Source organism: Babylonia areolata, chromosome 16, assembly GCF_041734735.1.
Source record: "Babylonia areolata isolate BAREFJ2019XMU chromosome 16, ASM4173473v1, whole genome shotgun sequence".
Classification (NCBI taxonomy): domain Eukaryota; kingdom Metazoa; phylum Mollusca; class Gastropoda; order Neogastropoda; family Buccinidae; genus Babylonia; species Babylonia areolata.
Genome location: NC_134891.1, coordinates 20,767,916 through 20,774,906, shown reverse-complemented (window position 1 = coordinate 20,774,906; position 6,991 = coordinate 20,767,916).

Sequence of the window (6,991 nt, the reverse complement as noted above, 5' to 3'; positions counted from 1 at the left end):
AAAAAAACAAAACAAAAAAAAACAGGAGATCAAATCAACAAAATATGCTGCTCTAACATGAAAGTACAGATTTACAGTTTGCTCCAAATCTGTAGACTCACTACAGGTTTGTAATGTTCTCTTCCTTCATTGCATTGATTTGCATATAAATTTGAAAAAAAAACACCCAAACTACGATGATAAACAGATTGAACTTTTTCAGTTACACACACACACACACACACACACACACACAGTGACACACACTCGCTTTCTCCCTTTCTTCACACAACACACGCACACCTGGATTTGTTTTGTTCCACTGAATGCATTGTAAATTGAGCTATATTTCCTGAATCGTGGACAAAATGTTTGTCAAGAACCTTGCTCACAGCAGACATTGCACTGTAAACTGACACTGAGCGAAGAAAATCAGAACAGAGATAAAAAAAAATCGAAAGAGCGCTACAAACGAAAAGGACGAGTTTGTATCATATTCCATGTTTGGTGATACATATACTTACCATGTCAAACTGATGCAAACTAGGCCTATCGGTTTGCTCTGCTTGGCCAAATTTCGCGCGGCTAACAGTGAAAAGACGAGCCGTCTTGCCCGGTCCGCTCTTAGCCAATCAAATGCCTCTAAAAGCTGTAAGCGCTTAATCATTCCTTTGGCCAAGGCTCTCCACGCCATCTTGTCAGGTTTACACTCTGTCTCGTCTTACGCTTTTTTTGGCTATTAAGCGTATTCATTTGGCCTTAGTTTGCTGCATGAGGCTTGTGTCTATTGTACTCTTACATTCTGTGTACTCGATTCGACTCGGCCCCCTCGATTCGTTCATTTTTCTCTACCTCTAAGTCGATCCTGTCTCTTCTTTCTCTGTTGGGGATCGGATTTTTGCTGGGTGCCTCAGCGCGGGTACCATGCCTCGTATGCCATCCCACGACGGCAGGAATCATGAGGCTGGGACTGAGACTCGGCAAGAGACTACAGTCTGGCTTTGCAGGACCTACCCCCTCGAACAACACTACCTTTGACATACACCTCACAGAACAATTGTAAACTTCTTATTAAATGGGTGTCATAGATTTCTCAGTTCTTTCTCAAATTCTTATTTTGCATTGTGGTTATAAATACATTCTGTAACTAAAAGTGAGATAATCCAGTCTTATCTGACAAAAACAAAAAACAAAACAAAAAACTATACTGGTTATCTCCCTTCCCTGGGTGGTTTTAATTGCACCCCTTGATTACACCAAATGCATATTGGTTAGCTCCCTTCTCTTAATGATTTCAATTGCATCCCTTGATTTACACCAGATTTAAACCACCTCAACAAGGGGCATGGCAAGACAGACTGACAGAGATTAGGTTCTGGCATCTTCTCCCGAGTTTCAGTTTCAGTAGCTCAAGGAGGCGTCACTGCGTTCGGACAAATCCATATACGCTACACTACATCTGCCAAGCAGATGCCTGACCAGCAGCGTAACCCAACGATCTGTAAAACACTCCTGAACGGTTAAACAGTCTAAGTTATCTTCTTCAGCTGAACAGGACTACTCAGATCCATCATCACAGGGAGAAAGCTACGACATCAAAATCTGCAGTCTGCTGTCTGCTTGGAAACGGGAGATGAAGGAAAGAACAAGAGAGGCATGGCCTTCAAGACTCACTTGTGATAAATTAGGTCCCCTAGCATTAATTACAAAGTAATTTCCCTTTTTTATCATCTGCACCAAAACGTTTGCAAAATAAATAAAAATTCCATGCTTAGCAAAAGAAGTTCCGGTTTGAACAAAAAATGATAATAATCACTTCTCTTGTTGTTGTGTCAGAATTAGAGGTCAAAGTGCCAAGTTCAGAGAATACAAAAAATATAGATATAACAGTAAATGCAGTTTGCATATAATTAGGCTTGGTTTTGTTTTTGTTTTTGTGCCCATCCCAGAGGTGCAATATTGTTTTAAACAAGATGACTGGAAAAAACTGAATTTTTCCTATTTTTATGCCAAATTTGGTGTCAACTGACAAAGTATTTGCAGAGAAAATGTCAATGTTAAAGTTTAACACGGACACACAGACAGACGGACACACACGCACACACACACACACACACAGACAACCGAACACCGGGTTAAAACATAGACTCACTTTGTTTACACAAGTGAGTCAAAAAGTGGCAACATTTTCTGTACTCCTTTCAAAGGTTTGAAATTCATATCACAGGAAATCTTTTTTTTTTTTTTTTTTTGATGTTGTTGTTGTAAGCAACATGAGGAATATTTGGTGAACGCAGGTGCGCTAGCAAACACACGCACACACACGCACGCACGCACACACACACACAAATACACACACACACACACAGACAAGGAAGAAAAGAAATATGGTTCTGCCTATGCATCTTCACTTTTATATTAACAAGCTTCTTCAATTGTTTCTTCTTGAACTACATGTATTATGTCTTTACCTTCACAATTTCAACCTAACTCCTCTTTTTGTTCAACACACATTCATACACTCACACACACAGAGAGACTAACATACACACTCTCAAACACACGCATATATGCATAAACACACTTTGTACTTATGAGTGAGCATTTTCCAATTTCCACGCATACATACATGAGCAAACAGATACTTAAACAAGAGGTTGCATAATTATCTGAACATTGATATCTTACCAAGCAATAACTTTGATTTTGTTTTATATACAGATGATTCTGAAAACAAAACAAACACAACTGTGCAAGCATGATAGAATACACACTCGTATTCCACATTCCAAAGCTTCAATGTTCAACTGAAAAGAATCAGCTGCGACATTTGTCCAAAAATCACAAAATCAGAATAGTGATTACTTCACTATAGACACACAAAAAAAATCATCACTCAAAACAGAAAAAAAAAACCCAACAAAATGGAAAACATGGTAAAACAACACTAACAAAACCCACAGCATATAAAGATATCAAGGAAAATGCATATGAATTTCAACCAACCTCAATAGCATAACGGTAAAACATTTGAGATATTTTTTAAAAGAAAACAATACCAATAACAGAAAAGATTTTTCAGAGTTAAAGACATCAAACAAAAATGTCACTCATTTCAAGAAATTGAACAATAGGCTGAATACAAACATCACAAGAAAAAAGAATGTCAAAAACATGAATCACTTTTAAAGAATTCAACAATAATTTTCAAACTCTTACTCAAATTAAACCTGCAAGAAAATTTTCTAGGACATTTATCTTTGTTGATTCTTTTTTCTAAATAAATAAAATCTAAAGGAACAGCTCCCACAAACATTACCTCTATGCTTTTGCTGAAATTTAGAAACAGAAATCTACAGCATTATTTTCAATAAGAATTATTTCTCTTTATACTTTATCATAGATCTTCTTTCTAAACAAACTCAGTCGGCACTATTTCTTCAAATATCTTTCTCTGCCCTTTTGCTGTACAAAAAAAACAACAACCCAACAACAACAACAAAATTAATGACAGTGACGATAAATTCTGAAGGAACAAGAATAAAGAATAAACCTCAGCATTAAACCTGTGTCGTTCTGGACTCTATTTAATCTATGTACATTTCTTTTATGTTTGGACTCTGTTTTATTCATTTACTGATGTTTTATGCTTATATTGTGCCCCCCCCAAAAGTAATTAGTATGAGGATAAAAAGAACCATAGCAAAAAAAAACCCAAAACAACAACAACAACAAAACAAAATAACCAACAAACACAAAAACAAATAAAATAAAAAGTGTAATAATAGAAAACAAAGCAGGTTTACTTCAGATGAAATCTGTTCATAAGTTTTCTAACAAGCAAAAATATTACAAGTAAAATTCCATGACAGTCCGCACCTGGTATCTCCCTTTCAGGCGAAAACGAAATGCACCTGAGAAGCAACCAGTCTTCAGAAAACTGTTTAAAAAAAAAAAACAAAAACCAGAACAAGTACTCTGTACAACTTATCACTCACTACGACTAACATAAATGATGGTATCACACATGCACGCACGCACACACACACACACACACACACACACACATACACAAACAGACTGACGATTTGTTATGCCAGTATTTTGTACACAGGTTCATGACAGTCGACCTGGAAAAAAATTACAGCTTCTGTCCCCAAAGTGTTTTAAAGCGGTGCAAGACACGAACGAATATCTACAGAGCAAGCCACTGCGGCAAGAGAGCAATAACCCCACCCCCCACCCCCACCCCCCAAGCAGTCTTGTAAGAAAGAAAGAGATCTGAAGTCCTGAGCTTAAATCCCATCAAAACAGGAATGTTTCAACCTCCCACCCCCCTCCCTCCCTCCCATCCACCCACCCCCTGCCCCCACAAATCCCTCCACAACCACTCTGGCCGCCAGACCATGAACGCTGGTCTGGGTGCTAGTCTTTTTGGGATGAGACAAATTAACAAAGGCAGTGTCGCGAGGCCAGAATACTTCCGCCATACATTGTATATATATATTTAAAAAAAGAACTCATTCACACCTGCAACACACTGTCCTGTGCTAATTTTGTTGTTGTTGTTTGAATCGACTCTCGCAGGTGTTCTGCAAACAGGTAGGAAATGTTGGCACTGTGCTGTCATGACGCACGCTACAGACATCAAGAATATTATTCAATAATCAGTTGTGAGGAAACATAAATTAAATTCACAGCACTACAAAAAAATGACACGCCAAAAAGGTAGAAAGCAATACTGTAGTTTGTACAGTTCTTCTGGGAAACACACTGAATTCCACATAGTTGTATTGTTTGTGAGTTACACAATTTAGTATAGTGCAATGAAAGTGCAACAGAGTATATATTACAGTACAGTGAAGTACAGCACAGCACAGCATAGTACAGTACAGTACAGTACAGTACAGCACAGCACAGCACAGCACAGTACAGTACAGTACAGCACAGCACAGTACAGCACAGCACAGCACAGTACAACACAAGACACAATTCAAAACACACACAATTCAATAGTTTCTCTCCGTATAAGTAGAGGCGTCAACAGTTAGAATTCCAACAATGTTGACAATTAGTTTGAAATGAACATGAGGTTTTTTTTTTAAGGCTCTTGACAAAAACATTGGAAGGGGTATTTAAGTCTCTGATCAGCTTATGCACAAAAAACAAAAACATTAAGCTGTAAAAACTCTGGTTATGTTCTACCCTTGACCATAGTTCTTTTAACATTAACTGAACAGCATGCACACACACCCCCCGAAAGCGGAGTATGGCTGCCTACATGGCGGGGTTAAAAACAGTCATTCACATAAAAACCCACTCGTGTACATACGAGCAAACATGGGAGTTGTTGCAGCCCACCACGAACGCAGAAGGAGAAGAATACATAAAATAAAGAATGTCCCATGCTACATTTTTTGCCGTAAAAGGGGCCGAGTTTTTGTTTTAATTGCAGCCGTCGAGATATAAACAAGTTTAAAAAGTAAAGGAAAATATTTCATCTTATGAACCATCAATATTCTGTGTCTACATACAGATGAACACAACAATGATCAAATCAAGGTATTTCATTTGCTTTTTTTCCTTTTTTTTTACAAATACATAAAGGCTTCAGGAATCTAACATAACAATGATAAAATCTTTTAAAAAATACTTTGCAGACTTTCTTCTTCTAAAAAAAAAGAAAAAAAAAAAGAGAAAAAAAAAGACATTTATGTTTAAGGAATTCAAAATAACTATCATAGAAAAGAATATATCAACAACGATTGAAACAATATTGACATATAAAAACCAATAACAGAAATCCAATCTATTACAAAGATGATAATAAAAACATCATTTGATTGTTGATGTAACGGTAAGACCAGGATATACAGGTTAGTAAGACCAAGATAGTAAGGTACTAAATGCTTCAACAACAACAACTTGAATTTTCAAATTTTTTTTTTTTTTCAGAATGCAAACTGTACAACACTCACAATCCTGAAAAGTCAAAAGAGTTCAAGTCCATGAACACTTTTAACAAGAAGAAAAAAAAAATTTGGTTTCACCAGTCAGACCATCATCTAGATGACAGCTCAACATCACCACTTTCATTTTCGTTTCTCAACTCCTCTGCATACAGTTTGTTTTTTTTTCTTCGGTGCTTTGAATATCAGAATAACATCAAAATTTACATGTGTAAATTTTCTTCTTCTTTTTTTTTTTTTTTTCTATATGAGTCACACCTAATTCTCCCCCCCCCCTCCTTTGTGCACCCTTTAAACTATACATACTTTGTGTTAGATTTTTTTTTTTTTTTTTTTAGATTATGGTAAATATTTTTCTTTAATACTGTTTTCTTCAATCATCAGAAACATATGTGACAGGTCATGCCCCCCCCCCCCACCCCGCCCCACCCCCCAACCTCCCCCAACCAACCCCATGCCCTCTAACCCCAGCTCTACCCCCACCCCCACCCCCCACGCCAACCCTGCACCTGCCCCCCCCACCCTTCTCCCCCACCCTCATCCGCTTTCCAGCTACAGCACTACTCCCCCCCCTCCCCAATCCTCCTCTTTGACCCAGCCCCCCCCCCCCCCTCCTCTCTCCCCCACCCTCATCCGCTTTCCAACTACAGCACTACTCCCCCCCCCTCCCCCTCCCCAATCCTCCTCCCTGTTCCTGCCACCCCCCACACCCCCCTGCCCCCACCCCCACCCCCAAACTCCCCCCCCCCCCCACCCCCCCCCCCCCCACCGTGTCACTTTCCATTTCAGTCCAGAAAACCTGGTGCAGGCTTTCTTTCCCTTGCACTGGGTGTCAACCACTGGGTCACAGGTTGCCAACTGTTCGTGGCAGCTCCCTCACTTCCACCCACCCATACCCAAACTACACCCATAGTCTACACTCAGTCCAGGAACCTAAAGCAGCAGGCTTTTCTTCCAACTTGTTGCACTAGGCGCACCACTGTATGCACCCGCACCCGCACCTCCACACACCCTCCAATCCACCCCACCCACCCCCCCACCCC